This window comes from Schistocerca gregaria, chromosome 3, assembly GCF_023897955.1.
Source record: "Schistocerca gregaria isolate iqSchGreg1 chromosome 3, iqSchGreg1.2, whole genome shotgun sequence".
Taxonomy (NCBI): domain Eukaryota; kingdom Metazoa; phylum Arthropoda; class Insecta; order Orthoptera; family Acrididae; genus Schistocerca; species Schistocerca gregaria.
Genome location: NC_064922.1, coordinates 248,944,639 through 248,960,815, shown reverse-complemented (window position 1 = coordinate 248,960,815; position 16,177 = coordinate 248,944,639). Strand labels below are relative to the sequence as shown.

Below are 16,177 nucleotides of genomic sequence, written 5' to 3'. Positions count from 1 at the left end.
GCCACATAGTGACCCAGTTGACTGTCTCTACACCGTAGAAATTCCCGTCTGCAGTATGGTGACAGCGGTTAACGACTCGTGGCAGCTGTAGATTTCAACCCGGCTTCCAGTGATCTGTTCCCGTCAGTGGATGCTGACACACTACCCCTATTATAACTGTTGGCATCCGTCTATTTGTCGGAGCCAAACGAAAAATCCAGCGTCCTTCTGGTGCTGTTGTTGTTCTGGAAGGATTCATTCCTACTCTCCTTGCCATAATGTTGTCCCGAGTCCGTATGGTTATTATTCTGTCTGCAGTCTTTGCACTAGAGCCTATTGACTCGACAGTCTTATGGTATGATGCTCCTATGTCCCTCATCCCAATCACTAGACCTTTCTCAGAGTCGTAAAATTGACGAAAAGACACACCTGCACTTCTTTGCAGCATACTGACTGTTTCTGGACAATGAATTCACAGAGTTTGTTTTCATAGCAAAATTTCTCTAGCCGTGAAGAAACTCTTGGATTCACCCCCAAAATAATAGTAAAGTGGTCACAAATTTACAATTTGGTCAAAATCGGACATAAATTTCTAATATGCTCTCGGCAGCGTGAAAACTTCATTGTTCAAACATTGACACTGTGTTGAAGCCGTTCTTACACACATCGTACTAGTACACTAAAATAAAGGGAATTGGGTTGACATAATGACAAGTAGAAGCTTACAGGCGAGCTGCGAGGTGTACTCGCATGATCAGCTAGAGGATGCGTTGCCCTCGAAAGGCAAAATCACTGAATTAGAGTTCAAGTGTGACTGACAGTTAGAATCTTTTTGGAAGATTTGATACGGGATATCGCTTGAAGTTCACAGTTCACCAGTGCAGTAATGCTTGTTACTTTTGATTTAAAGTTATTATTTACGCATCGACTTCTCTTTGTTGAATCTGAAAAATCATCTGAAATTAAGTAATTTTTGTCATCTTTTAATTTAACCATCTCTAGGTTTTCAGATAGCTTAAAATTTTCACTGTCTTCGTATCATTCCATGGCGAAATGGCTAATTCCCAGTTGATTCGTCCACAAGGATTATACATTTAAGATAAAGCTTTGTTGACACAGCAGCGATAATTATATCGGCTACAGATGCCCTCAGTACTTGGCACGGTCTACAGTTTACACAAGATTTGTCTACTTTAGTGTTGGAATGACGTTCTCCCCCTTATCCAACTTTAGATTAGCACAACGCTGTTTTGTCTAGCACAGGAAAGTCGTTCTTCCTGTCGACTGAGTTTAGCGCTGACATAATCTGCTCGACATCTGATTGTATGAATATTTCTTTTGAAAGAACGTTCTCACACCCATCTGCGATCAGAAGAGAATGAAGAGAGATTCGTTGAACAACTTATTGGTACAGATTTCTCAGTTCCTTTTTAAAAATTCAGCAGTTACTGTTACTTTTCTTCTAGTTGTGATCGCTTGTTTTAGTCAGTTCTTGTTTTCATTAACTGAATACTATTGTACCGGCATAAGAACTTTTTTTGGCGTATTTTCGAGAAATCGAAAAGAGTGTATCAGCTGTACGTCCAGCGCAAGAGAAACGTTTCATTCCAAAGCTAAGTTACCACTCCGGTCTTTGCGGAATGGATTTTGCAGTGTGTCACGTCGTCAAGTGAAGTGCTGGAAACTACTACATACATCTATGCATACTTTCGCCTAACGTGAAATATTTGGAAGGGGGGTTGTCTGTACTCAGACGGACTGGAAAAATTGCAAATACTTCGCCCGTAAACAGTCTAAATGCATATAAAAATTTAAACGACTGCTTATCTGCTATTGCTGTTACTAATTCATTCATACACTGTAATAATAGTGCCTTAGGATTACGTAAAAACTGAGTTTCGACAAAGTCTGATTTATGCTGAAAGTGAAGCTCGTTTCGTTTCAACGAACGTCTCATTTTCCGCAGCGAAAACGATCGTACAATGTAGAAGCGCCGAGCCGGTCTAAGGCGCTGCAGTCGTGGACTGTGCGGCTGGTCCCGGCGGAGGTTCGAGTCCTCCCTCGGGCATGGGTGTGTGGGTGTTTGTCCTTGGGATAATTTAGGTTAAGTAGTGTGTAAGCTTAGGGACTGATGACCTTAGCAGTTAAGTCCGATAAGATTTCACACTCATTTGAACATTTGAATGTAGAAGCAATTAATAAATCCAAACATTTAATGGTATTGCTTGCTGGGCCAATTACTGTTGTCCTCTCTTGAGGCATCTTTGTACTTGCGTTAATTCTGAAATAGTTAGGAATTTGCATACTTGTCTGTATCTGTTGCTCGTTTTGTATTCTTTGCTCCGATATTTCGTTCACCATGTTGTCAGCCATAACATTTCTAGTGCACCTTAGTATACTGTGTTACAATTATACTCTTCACTTATTAACAATTACCACACCGAAATCTGTGAACCTTTGCCCACATTAGTAACTCATAACATTTAGACACCGTTTGTTGCATAACATATTCATTTATATCCAGTTCATTCATGATACCCTTACCACAGTCCCCCCACTTACTATTCTGAAATATCATTGCCACCTTTGGGGCTGAGCTCTCTTCTTGCCCGCTTCATATGGAGGTCTTTCCGCTCTTGTGATTTTGAGGATACTTTTTCCGCACTCATTGTACCATACAAATGCTGTGTCCAAGACAACCAGATCTCTGCATCTTTGTTACTGGAGTCCCGGTAAACTCGTCGACGCTTTCCCCAACCTTGAAGGGAAATGGGATGACGGAGCGTTGAAGGAGACCCTGTACATCTACATTGTACAGGGAAACAGTGAGAGGCAAAGACCTCAGCTGAGTTTTTTTAGATGTAGAGGATACAAAATTGGCTTCACATTATTGTACGAACTCTGCCAATTTTCTCTTTCAGTGTTTACGAAGCATAAAATCAGTTTGATAGCGAATCCTCTCGGCAGCAAGATCTGTCGGGGCACCACTTTTTTCAGCAGGTTTACCAGACAGTTAATAGTACTGTATAAGCGAGGTAACAAAAGTTGAAGAGGTAACAGCTGTTTACTGTACGCTGCCTTGCATTAATTTCACCCTCCGACAGTTCTTGTGGGGAAATATTCCATAGAGGACGGAAGACGGCGAATTGAAATTTGTCGTGTCCTATTCAAAAGAGGATCTCCAGCATTTGCCTAAAGCGATTTTGGGAAACGACTTGGAAACCTGGATCTACATGGCCGGGTAGGGATTTGAATCACCGTCCTCTTGATGGAAATCCAGTGTCTTCCCACTGAGCCATCTCGCTAGGTGTGATAATATTGACTGTTGCTTCGAATTTTGGTTGTCAGAGTTGCAAGCCCTTCCCCTTTATTCTTATCAGGCATTCCGAATCATCTAGCATTGTCAACCTTAAATAATGCTATGTTTGCAACAAAATTACCATGTGGTTTGATTCGCGGCTAATTTTTTTGTGTGCTACAACTGCGTGGTTCGACACTCCTTGTTTCTTCTCACATTTGCGTTCTATTAATATGTCGTTTGCGTGGTCTTTCTGTATAGCAAACATACAGGGCGGCGTGCGCAACAGACTTGTGATAAACCATCAGCGTAGTCAAATTAAAAACCTAACTAGGAAGCGTCTAAAGCAATTTACGGAAATCAGCGGCAAGGTTACTGAAAGTAGATCGTAGTTGGAAACAGCAAATAAGTCCTGCGTTTCATGCCATTTATCAGCTTTCTCGCACTCAATATAGGCTTTCTTCTTCTGTTTCTGTCTATAGAAAGTATATGCTGCAGAACTGACATATATAAGAGGAACTCATTTCCATAACCTATGAACAAAATATACGCATTACAAACAGGCATTTTGATTATGCTTGTCTTTGCGACTCGACCAAAGATTTTCTCTTGTCTGCACAGTTCCCACGCCACCATAATTAACACTGTGTTATGAGCAGTGGTTGTCAGATGTCCGCATCGTGTCTCAAATAATTTATGTCAATGGAAATGAGCACATCGAATATGTTTACATGTAGGTCTGTGAAATTAACACAGAAACGTGCCATTAGGCGGTAGTCAATTCCGATTAACGTTAACTTCTATAATTTTGATTCGGTGAACATCTAAGCACCAATAGCGACTGGCTGCAAACACCTAAAGTCCACTTTAAAAAATCACGTTCCTCAACATCCAAGAATACGACTAAGGTCAGAGGGATAATCACTAAGAATCTACGCAAGGAATGAATTATGTTATATAACACAAAAACCACTCTCTTATCACTGCAGCCAGAAGATGGATATCAAGTACTTCCTCGCTAATTCTTACCTGTCCACTCTTATGTACACATTTCCAGTGTGACGCACTCAGAACTTTCGACCTTCATAATTAAAGAATGAATTACGTCAAGACGAGGACGAGGCGGCCAAATCCAAGGTACATAGACGGCCCCCTATACACTGACTTTCAGATAATGCTGATTCATGGGAAACCAGGGCCAGCGGCAACATAGAGGGATACTGCAGGGAGTGACATGTTTGGTCAGCTCCTGATTAAAGGCAGGAAACACTGCTAAAACAGGCCGACAGAGAGATACCCGTCATTAGGAGGGAGGGAAATAGCCGCAGTAAATACAGATATCATTGGGTATGTGACTCCAAATAAGGGTATCTATTTAGAAGCGTCATATGTACAGGCTGTACAGCCTTCATTAACAAAAGCGATTATTCAGCTATCTGTTACTAGCTGCCATACAGTAAACGAGTCATCATAGATTAATCACTAATTCAAGGAAGAAATTCGACTGTGATAAGGGCATTCTTTTCCGCATTCGCCATGAATGGCACGAAATATCACGGGGAATCTAATTAAGGTTGGCATGATCGGAATCTGATCCGGCTATCAATTAGAGGCGTTCAGAATTTTACGCTGGACTAACATCCTGCATACGAGGGCTTTACTGGTCACCGAACAAGGATACCATCAAGGGTGAAGGACTTTAAGCAAGGATATGGACGGGAATGAAACGCATCAAATGGGTTTGGGCAAGTTTCAATCTACTTTTTTTAAATTATTGGAAAGTTTAATGTTGTTAAAATTTCCCTAGCTTTTTTTTTTTTTAATGAAACATCAACCGAGTTACTAAATACAAAGCCTTTGTGCAAGACGATGGCACAGTGCGCATTTAAATTTCTGACGTTACAGTGTAACATGCCAATGTAATTTTTTTAAAGCCTGTGGTCGGAATTAAGTGCTTATTCTAGTATATTCATTAAAGCTTTCCGGACGTCTGTTGTATTACTCATTATTGGCAACGAGCGGAACGTTTTGCCATTGTAGCCCTCACCCTCGGTCTTACGAGTGACAGCTTCCCGATAAAACTTAAGTCAAGTGGATCCATAACGCACTACGGATAATATACACATCTGGAGATGCATGCTGCAACAGTAAGAGCTTTAACATCCCGTTGCGGAACTACAATAACTTCGTATCGAATACGCCTGAGGTGATGGTTTTCACCAAACTTCATAGGGGGAATTGCGGGACAACATGCTGGCGCACCAAGTTTTTACATCATATATGCTTCGGACGTGCCGTAAATCCAGAGCACCTGCTGACAACTAGCTACGTCATCTAAGTACTATGACATGCGAAAACGTTCACCGACTGCATGGCTAAGAACTTGTCCTGCAGCTATAACGCTGGGAAACCCAAAGCAATTACGTCAGTCAAGCTCAATTTTAATCCTCGAAGTGACTGGCCAGACCGAGGTCATTAAACTCTTGAACTGCGCCGTACAGCAGGTACCAAAATGCCGCACGTTTCCCGAGCGAATCGATACCGAGGTGTACACAGCTGTGGCCTTCGGAGCACACACTCCAATCGCCAGAGGCGGCTATTCCAAAGCGACCACGAAAAACGAGAATAATTACCAGCTGAGGTGAGAGAAGCCGCGGTGTCGCTGGGCTAGCAGGAGCGGCGCGTGGCCTCCTGGCGGCTGGCCAGTGTGTGAGAAAAGCAAGCGGCTATTTGTGTGGCTACCGACCGTGTGGGATGCGAACGGAGGAAGTGGAACGATGAGGCGTTAGCTCTGCTCCCCTGTCTCACACACCTACAAATTTCATCTTGCACCTCAGCAACAGTGCACTCCAGCTTGGATGTAATGTTTGCTGTGGTGAGTGTCTAGTGGAATCCGTACCAGACTGCTCTTTCACAGCTTTTTCAACAACTTGGATGGGAAGAATAATTTCCAGAGTAATTCCTGTTCCGTCATTTAGTACCGAAACTGGAGGAACAAGGTCGGTGAGTCCGGGATGACTCACAAGTCGAAAAGGTCACAGACGGTCATCAAGAAGGCAAAAGGCATCGTGTAGCACAGTATCTCAAGATGGCAACCTGCAAATTTTCTTATTAGAACATAACATTTAGTTCTTGATATAATATAACATTTAGTCCTTGAGGTGCGCACGAGGAAATCTCCAGTAATCTAAACTAAAAGCGCAGAAGTTATGTGGTTAACACACGACCTGTAAGCTTTAAGATCACCGGGGAGACGAACTTCTCACGTTTTGGCTAGGCTAAACAGCAGCTTTCAGTAAACAAATATTGTGAAGGTCAGCAAGTAATTTCGACGAGCACAATTCGCAAACTTTTCGGAACAGAACTAATGTGTCAAGAATTAGAAAATCTCTTGTGTTCCCCGTTGAAGGGTCGGAGGCAAATCACTATTATTCAAATTAGTCAAACTTCATTCTTGAAGTGGCAGTACAAATAAAGATAAAGAGAATTTCCCGTTTAACGTCTGCAGATCGGTAGTTCAGGGCGCCCACAGGCTGGAATTAAACTTTAATGAGAGAATTAAATCTTTAGTGTTTTCCTTTTACCATTTTTGATTGTAATATACTATTCTTCGGCAGCACAAAATGTAACGTACACTGCAACAGAGAGATAAATATTCACGTTATTCGTTAAAAGCCTTGCCACTCAACATGAATATGGTAATTCCTTATAAAGTGATGCGTGATCACAGAGGCTATGTATGGCCCATACATGCAGGCTGTATTAAAGTAATAATAGTGGACGTTAGGAAACCTTCCTCAGGTAAGATCGTCCTGTTCGAATGACAGCATTAGTTTTATTGCAACATGCATAACGACTTCCTGCGTAACGGCGCCCTTTATATCCCCTGAATTACTGATCGGGATGGTGACTGTTACGAGGAAATAGTGATTCTGCAACAACACCAGTTAGCCGCAGAAGCAATTTTGTTAGAGACCAAGCACTTATGTAGGGATGTGTTTGCTGGTACGGAATACTTTTCTACTCAATACATATGCAGGAGTTATTCCGTTCTGCGGACGATAGACGTACACTTGTAAATTATTTATCAGTTTTTATTAACTGAACCCAAGAAAAGGAAATAACATATAGTTTAAGGCCTTGTCGACAGTAAAGTTATTAAAGGCTAAGCACAAGTTCAATTGGACGAGAGTGTGGGGCTAAAGCAGCCGTGGCCGTTTCAAAAGATCCATACCGACGTTAGACTGCAGTAATTTAGGGAAATTACGCTGAACTTTAATTTCAATTGCCAAGGGAGTGATTCCTTTCTATTAAGAGTCCACAGTCTTAATGTACCCCACACATTGGATTCACTGTACTTGTACAGCTTGTTAAGCATTTGTAATTTCGCTAATCATACAAATACAGCTTATACGAATACGATAATGTTAACACCATTTATTATCTTCGAGAGGAGGTAGATAGCTCAAGCTCTGTTAGCTTGGGTGGCACGTAGCCAATACCCACATCTACTTCCTTTCGTAGCATGTGTGTGATTGTAAAACGCCAATTAACATGCATGCAACTAAATCTTTTGAATCCACTCGAAACAATGGTGAGTCGCTTACCGGCTGAGACCTAAACAAGGAGTGAAGACGCTGAAGCTTAAAAAAATGGGAAAAGGGGGGGGGGGGGGGGGGGAGGTGACAGAAATACTTCTGGTGAGAAACTAAAAGAAAGCATTAAGTGTTTACTAGGTTTTTTCTTCTTTTCATTTTGTCCTGTGTTTATCTGGTATTGCCGACAGCTTAATATAACACACACAGAGATTCTCCTCCCCCGCTTCTCTACTTTTTTAAGCGAAAATATTTACCCCAATTCACAGAGATTCCCGATAACCAAGCCGCGACAACACTGGGGCGCGTACAAAGCGCCAGCCACTTGGTGCCTACCTGCCAGAGGTCGGCGAGGTTCCGAGGGCGCTGAGCAGCACGGCGGTTCGGCTGCGTGCGTCCTGGCATCGTCGGGTGTACAGTCGACTAAGGACGTGCGTCGGCAGGCAGCACTCACACGCACTCTGACGTAAAGCTCGCGGGACAAAGCCAAAATAGTGCGCGCACGCGCCGCGCTCGACTCTAAATACGCGTCCCTCTGCGGCGGCCACCCCCGCGTCACACCTCGCGCCTCCACGGCGGAGACGCACGTTGCAACCCGGGCCCGCATCCGAGGTCGCAAACGCGCGCTTGCTCCGCGCTGGCATTCGACTCGGGGGAACCTAATCCGAATTCTGTCGGTGGCAAAAATGTTTGTCCTGCAATGGGAAGGGGCATGGTGCCGTAACGTCCATTACAACTTTATGCAGTGTCAATGCACTGGATAAGCACCAAACCTTCCCGCACCGTCTCCTCTCCCTAATCGTAAACAATAACACAAATACGACACTTAAAAACATCAACTGCACTCATCGCAGTCATCTACATAGTCACTTAACTTTTTGCAGATACGTTAGGAACTGCATCATGCAATAAATGACTGCGATCTCTCTCCTCCCCCCCCCCCCCCCCCCCCCCAGACATCTTGTACACCATGAGTTGGAAATTTCTTTGACGAACAGATCGGTATTCGGGCAAAGAGCCCGTAATCAATATGTAACTTAACGAGTCCAGAAAGAAGCCTGCGTTGGAACTAGCAAATGTTGGTTGAGCGGTCGTGGACACGCTTACTATAGAAGACTGTAACTTAACGAATCTTGGAGGAGCCCCAAGCTTTAGTTGAACATAACAAACAGTTAAGTGGGAGGCTAGAAGCTGGAAATGTGGAAATGGTTTCCGCTGGGCGGTGTGGAGTGTGCCTAAGGACAATGCGAGGATCAGCGAGAATGAGCGTCGGGCTTACGTCGGTTCCGAGTTCACAGGCGGCCGCACGTGAGCCGTGCTGGACTGCAGGTAGTTGAACCTTAAGTAGCATACGTGGCTGCCGACGACAGACATAACACTCACTTGAATAATATGAAACGAGGCAAGGAAGACTGCAACAGTAAATGCAGGAGGACCAGTCAGCCAACGGAATGCAATTATCGTATAAAGAATTAACAACTGCAACATAAACATATTTACAATTAAACCATTCCGCCAGACATGTTTACTCATACTGAGTAATATATAATTTTATTCCCAAAGAAAGCAGGTGGTGATAGATGTGAAAAGTACCGACCTATCAGTTTAATAAGTCACGGATGCAAAATACTAACGCGAATTCTTTACAGACGAATGGAAAAACTGGTAGAAGCCGACCTCGGGGAAGATCAGTTTGGATTCCGCAGAAATATTGGAACACTTGAGGTAATACTAACCCTACGACTTATCTTAGAAGCTAGATTAAGGAAAGGCAAACCTGCGTTTCTAGCATTTGTAGACTTGGAGAAAGCTTTTGACAATGTTGACTGGAATACTCTCTTTCAAATTCTAAAGATGACAGGGGTAAAATACAGGGAGCGAAAGGCTATTTACAATTTGTACAGAAACCAGATGGCAGTTATAAGAGTCGAGGGGCATGAAAGGGAAGCAGTGGTTGGGAAGGGAGTGAGACACGGTTGTAGACTCTCCCCGATGTTATTCAATCTGTATATTGAGCAAGCAGTAAGGAAACCAGAGAAAAACTTGGCGTAGAAATTCATATTCATGGAGAAGAAATAAAAAAATTGAGGTTCGTCGATGACATTGTAACTCTGTCAGAGACAGCAAAGGACCTGGAAGACAGTTGAACGGAATGGATAGTGTCTTGAAAGGACACCAACAAAAGCAAAACGAGGATAATGGAATGTAGTCGAATTAAGTTGGGCGATGCTGAGGGAATTAGATTAGGAAATGAGACACTTAAAGTACTAAGGGAGTTTTGCTATTTGGGTAGCAAAATAACTGATGATGGTCGAAGTAGACAGGATATAAAATGTAGACTGGCAACGGCAAGGAAAGCGTTTCTGAAGAAGAGAAATTTGTTGACATCCAGTATAGATGTAAGTATCAGAAAGTCGTTTCTGAAAGTATTTGTATGGAGTTTAGCCATGTATGTAAATGAAACAGACGATAACTAGTTTGGTCAAGAAGAGAATAGAAGCTTTCGAAATGTGGTGCTACAGAAGAATGCTGAAGATTAGATGGGTAGATCACATAACTAATGAGGAAGTATTGAATAGGATTGGGGAGAAGAGAAGTTTGTGGCACAACTTGACTAGAAGAAGGGATCGGTTGGTAGGACATGTTCTGAGGCATCAAGGGATCACCAATTTAGTAATGGAGGGCAGCGTGGAGCGTAAAAATCGTAGAGGGAGACCAAGAGATGAATATACTAAACAGATACAGAAGGATGTTGGTTGCAGTAGGTACTGGGAGATGAAGAAGCTTGCACAGGATAGAGTAGCATGGAGAGGAGCATCAAACCAGTCTCAGGACTGAAGACCACAACAACAACCTAATACACAATACATTATATAGCCGGTAACGGCATTGCACAGTAGCCATCATCGAGACAAACAAGAACATCCTTGTTGTTGTTGTTAAATATTCTATAATATTAAGTTTATGTATCTAAGGGTATCGAATAGACCGTCTTCCATATTTACAATGATGAAATGAAGCAGTGATTCGATTTATTAATCTATAATCAAAATTGAGTATAATATGAATGAATGTGAGCTAGAAGCATAAGTATGTCAAAGTTAAAGAGATATGTAATTGCAAACGACAAGAATTGGTCATGTCATACACTCTGTCAATTACAATATTTTATTTTAGCTACTGAATAATTAGTATACGAGCGGAGGTCCTTTGAATATTAGTCAAGTGTTGTACGAAATGTGTAACTTGTTTGAGCTCTCACTGGCTGAAGTGTCACGGCGTTGGTGGCAAATGCGCTCTTGGGAACAGGATGGATGAAGAGAATGGAGTAACGTTCGTGACATCGATATAAAGTCACGGGCATCTAAGAATGCAGGTGAAGAAACTTCCGTATTTGAGTACACGTCGTGGCTTCATCTAGTGGTAAGATCGTCATCTTTCGTGACAGGCTAGATAATTCAAGGGCTGTGATATATTTCAATAATTAGCTTTATTTAATATAAAACTGTTTGTAGGACCACCATTCTGTAGCAGTTTGGACCTTATTCAAACCATCTGTTCTTAAAAGTTAAATCTGCAGTTTATTATGTTTATTACAGATGTTTCCCTGTTTTTTTATGTTCATTAATATGTAATGCGCAAAATCTGTATATTCTCAAATATTCGAACGCAGGATCATCATCTAGTAAATTGCCTTGCTAACACAGCAACAGGACGTAAAGCAGACGGCGTACGGTTCTTCCCTAAGATATTTACCAGTCAAGTATTAGCCCATATGTCTCATTAAAAGCAGAACAGTAACATCGGAAGTAGCGTCCGATACAGATGACAAAGAATATACATAAACATCTATCCACTGATGACGGGCTCTATGCACGAATACTGGTCTGGCTATTAAGTAATTTAAATGCAGTGCATAATGTATAGCAAGAGTCTTAACAAATACGACAAGCGGCGAAGCACATAGCATTCAAGATTTTCAGATATATTTAACGGTACATTCGACAACTGCAAATAACTAATCATTATTGAAATACTCCATATTGACACAGAATGCAGTCTCGCAATCACGTACTGCTGCAGAATGAATTTTCCCTCTGCAGCAAAGAGTGCGCTGATATGGAACTTTCTGGTAGGTCAAAACTGTGTGCTGGACCGGGATTCGACCTGGGACTTTTGCCTTTTGCGGACAAGTTCTCTATTCGACGGATCTATCCAAGCTCAACCCACAATTCGCCCTCATAGCTGGACTGCCGCCCTTCCCTCATCCCCTACCTTCCAAGTTTTACAGAATTTTTCCTGTACACCTTGCGGAGCTAGCACTACTAAATGAAAGGATGTTGCGGAAACGCGGCATAGCCACAGCCTGGGGCACTTTTCCAGAGTGAATTTTCACTCTGCAGCAGTGTTTGCTGATTTAAACTCTCTGGCAGGCAGGCAAAGTCCCAGATTCGAATCCCGGCCCAGTATACATTATTAACCTGCAAAGAAGTTTCATTTACTTCTGTTTTCCAAAGTAAACCGTCAATTCATCTGCCAACAGCCCTATTCTCAAGTCAAGGTGTTTACTGCATGGTGCAGTTTCCAACCTTTATGAAAGCTCTTTAGCACCGTCTACACAAAATACCTTGCAGTCGGCTGAACCTACCCCTCGGGATCTTAGAGACAACAATACAATACGACTTTAATTTGAAAATCAGCATTACATCTGAGAGATGTGCCTTGCTGGAACTGGTCCTATACCGAAAGGAAAAGATGAAACTTTTGTTTAACGTCTCGTCTTTAAACCCCGTCGGCAATAAGATCATCAGAGATAGCACGGTAGTTCGGACTGAGAACGAAATCGGCAGTGTTCTTCTCAAGACAACCATCTTGGTATGTCTTAAGAGATTTAGGAGAATCATGGAACACATAAATCTGGATGGTCGGACGGGGGATTTGAACCGATGTCCCACCTTGTTCGGTGGTATGGCGAAAGCGTAATACAAATACAGCAGTTATTTACTTGAGATCAACAGCAGCGTAACTATTAATAACAAAAAATAACCGGTTTAATGTCCTACTCATCTATTACATTACATGGAAGGTAAACAGCCGTCGTACCTATGCATGCATCACTGAAGCATTTTATGGATAACACGGAAAATGTAAATCAAGATGGAAGCAAGAAGACCTGAAAAATTGGATCAGAAAATATAAACACGACGCACAAACGATCGTGACTTCGTGCACTCTGAATAGACCTGCATGCCGGGTCGGGAGTCATTTGTGGGCTATTCGTTATAAGCTGAGCCCTCCGAGCATGCCTCGCGGATCTAATAAAAAATATTAAATTAGCTATACCTCCCCTCTGTATTTCAAAATAAATGTTCTGTATTATCAATAGAAGGCTACGTCATCAGCAGGGTTTGTATTTGATATTAGCATCCAAAAAATAAAACAAATTCGCAAATGAGAAAAATGGTTGTCAAGATTTCCCCACAACCAGAATTGTTCTTTCCGAATACACACAAAGTACAGCTTACTCCGAATTACTAAATGTATTCACACGTAAAAAAAATCACAATTCATTAGATCAGTCGCGTAAGAGCATTCGTTGTGAGCAGAGCATATTTATTAGCAAGATTTACAGCGTAACGCTACAAAGGTGAATCGTTGCTATCAAGCAGACTGTAGACTCCATCAGCGTTTCATGTGGCATGTGTAATTACAATGCTTTGGCGACGTTTTGGACACACACAAAATGTTTCCTGGGGATCAATATACGGTTGGTCATGAACGCCTACGCACGACAGGACCGATATCTGGGCCTAACAACACGACGAAATCAACATATGTCTGCAGAGCTTACAGTTGCCTCAGATGATTCTAGTTCCAGTGTCCGCTCACGGCAATGCAGAGACGAGCCGCTTTATTGCGGAATCAGCAGCATCAGTATTGGATGATAAATGGATAAATGTACTCTTCACAGGTCAGTCACACTTCGATTTGGAGAACCGGGCTAGCTGGTTGATCTGGTTGGCTGGTGCGGGGAGACAAAGCTAGACGAGTGTACGAAGATTCAAACTGCTTGTGAGGGGGGGGCACATTGTTAACCATTGGTGGTATAGAGATGAGGTACGGAAACCACATATGCGATATTCGGAGATGAAGCTAGTCTAGACATTTTTTTCAAGCACGTATCTTAGTAATGGGAACGGCTATCAACTGCCAACATGGCTCCTGATCTACGTCCTAGCAAGCACGTCACATCGTTGCCAAGCACACTGGGAAGATAATGGTAAGCATATCTTCTGTCAACTATTCAGCTGGAAAGACTTTCTGGTTTCCTTCGATTTTCAATGTTTACCTTCGGTTCAACGCAGTAATTAATTAAACGTGTTGGATATACCCGTGTGACAAAGTCTTTCGATTAAATACTGAAATCCAATCTTCATGCTAAGGAAAGAAGCTCTTACATCTCGATTACGCGACACTTTTGACTGCTAGTATTCCTAACGCCACGTTGCAAAGCGATCAATTACTACTACGCTCATCTTCGATCGAAACAACTACGAGTATACCAAAAGTTGGTTACACATTCAACTTAGACGAAGATCAACGATACGTCCAATTTAACAGCTACTTTCCGAAAAATCAGGGCAGACGTCGATAGCTTAGTTTAATGTACGCCTACTTAATTTAAGAGAGCAATTATCATCAGATGAACAACCGCCTTACTTAAAAATAACTCTCGTATTAAGACTTAAGTGGAAAGAAGGCTCCTGGAGTAGAAACACTATATCAGAATTACTGACATCATTGGGAGATCTAGCAATGACAAAATTATTCCACCTGGCATTCAAGATATATCAGACAGGCGAAATACCCTCCGACTTAAGGAAGAATGTAATAATTCCAGCTTCCGAAGAAGACAGATGTCAACACTACCAAGCCGGTCGTTGTGGCCGAGCGGTTCTAGGCGCTTCAGTCTGGAACCGCGCGACCGCTACGGTCGCAGGTTCGAATCCTGCCTCGGGCATGGATGTGTGTGAAGTCCCTAGGTTAGTTAGGTTTAAGTAGTTCCAAGTTCTAGGGGACTGATGACCTCAGATGTTAAGTCCCATAGTGCTCAGAGCCATTTGAACCAACACTACCGAACTATCAGTTTCAGAAAGTTCTGATTACAAGACATTAACACGAATTATATCCAGAAAAACAGAAAAGCTGGTACAAGCCGACCTCAGGGTAGATCAGTGAGTTCTGAAGAAATGTATGGACACGCAAGGCAATATTGACCTTACGACTTATCCTGCGAGATATGTTGCAGAAAGGCAAACCTACGTTCATAGTACCTATAGATTTATAGAAAGCTTTTGACAATGTTCACTGGACTACACTCATTGAAACTTATAAAGTAGCAGGGATAAATTACAGGGACCGAAAGGTTATTTACAACTTGTCGAGAAACAAGACTGCATATACGAAGAGTCGAAGAATGTGAATGGGAAGCAGTGGTTGAGAAGGGAGTGAGAAAGGATTGTGAAGGAGAAGAAATGGAAACTTTACCTTTGTCGGATCGGTTGGTAGGACATGTTGAGGCATCAAGGGATCACCAATTTAGTATTGGAGGGCAGCGTGGAGGGTAAAAATTGTAGAGGGAGACCAAGAGATGACTACACTACGCAGATTCAGAAGGATGTGTAGGTTGCAGTGGGTACTGGGAGATGATGAGGCTTGCACAGGATAGAGTAGCATGGAGAGCTGCATCGAACCAGTGTCAGGACTGAAGACCACAACAACAACACCTTTGTCGATGACACTGTAATTATGTCAGAGACTGCTAATGAGTTCAGCTATTTGGGAAGCGAAGTAAGTGATGATGGCCGAAGTAAGAGGATATAAAACGTTTACTGGCAATATAAGAAAGGCATTTTTAAAAACGGTATTTGTCTACGATGCACCCACGCAGTGAAACGAGGACAACAGGCAGTTCAGACAAGAAGAGAATAGTTGCGTTTCAAATTTAGTGCTATAAAAGAATGCTGCAGGTTGCGAGTACAATGAGTAGATCGAACCACATGTCAGAGGATAGTGAATCTAAATGAGAAAATCAGAAATGTATAGTAGAAGTTGACTAAAAGAAGAGATCGGTTGATAGGGCCACATCCACTGAGTCATCAAGAAATTGCCAATTTGGTAATGGGAACGAGTGTGTGACACTGGGGAGGGAGGCTGTAGAGGGAGAGCAAGGCTTGTATACAGTAAGAACATCCAATTGGATGTTGGTTGCGATAGTTACCCAGAGATGAAGATGCTTGCACAG

General features: G+C 42.4%; 1 protein-coding gene across 12 annotated transcripts in view; it reads right to left on the bottom strand.

The window, feature by feature from the left end:
• The window catches only part of LOC126356052 (uncharacterized), a 268,209-nt gene that overhangs the window by 46,752 nt on the left and 205,280 nt on the right, over positions 1-16,177 (bottom strand). Inside the window, exon 1 of one of the 12 annotated variants that reach the window (XM_050006741.1) lies at positions 8,209-8,328. The exons of the other annotated variants lie outside the window; for them this stretch is intronic. The gene's annotated coding sequence lies outside the window, so the exon portion shown is untranslated. Of the gene's footprint in view, positions 1-8,208; positions 8,329-16,177 lie in introns of those variants that run through there. 12 annotated transcript variants of the gene reach the window in all.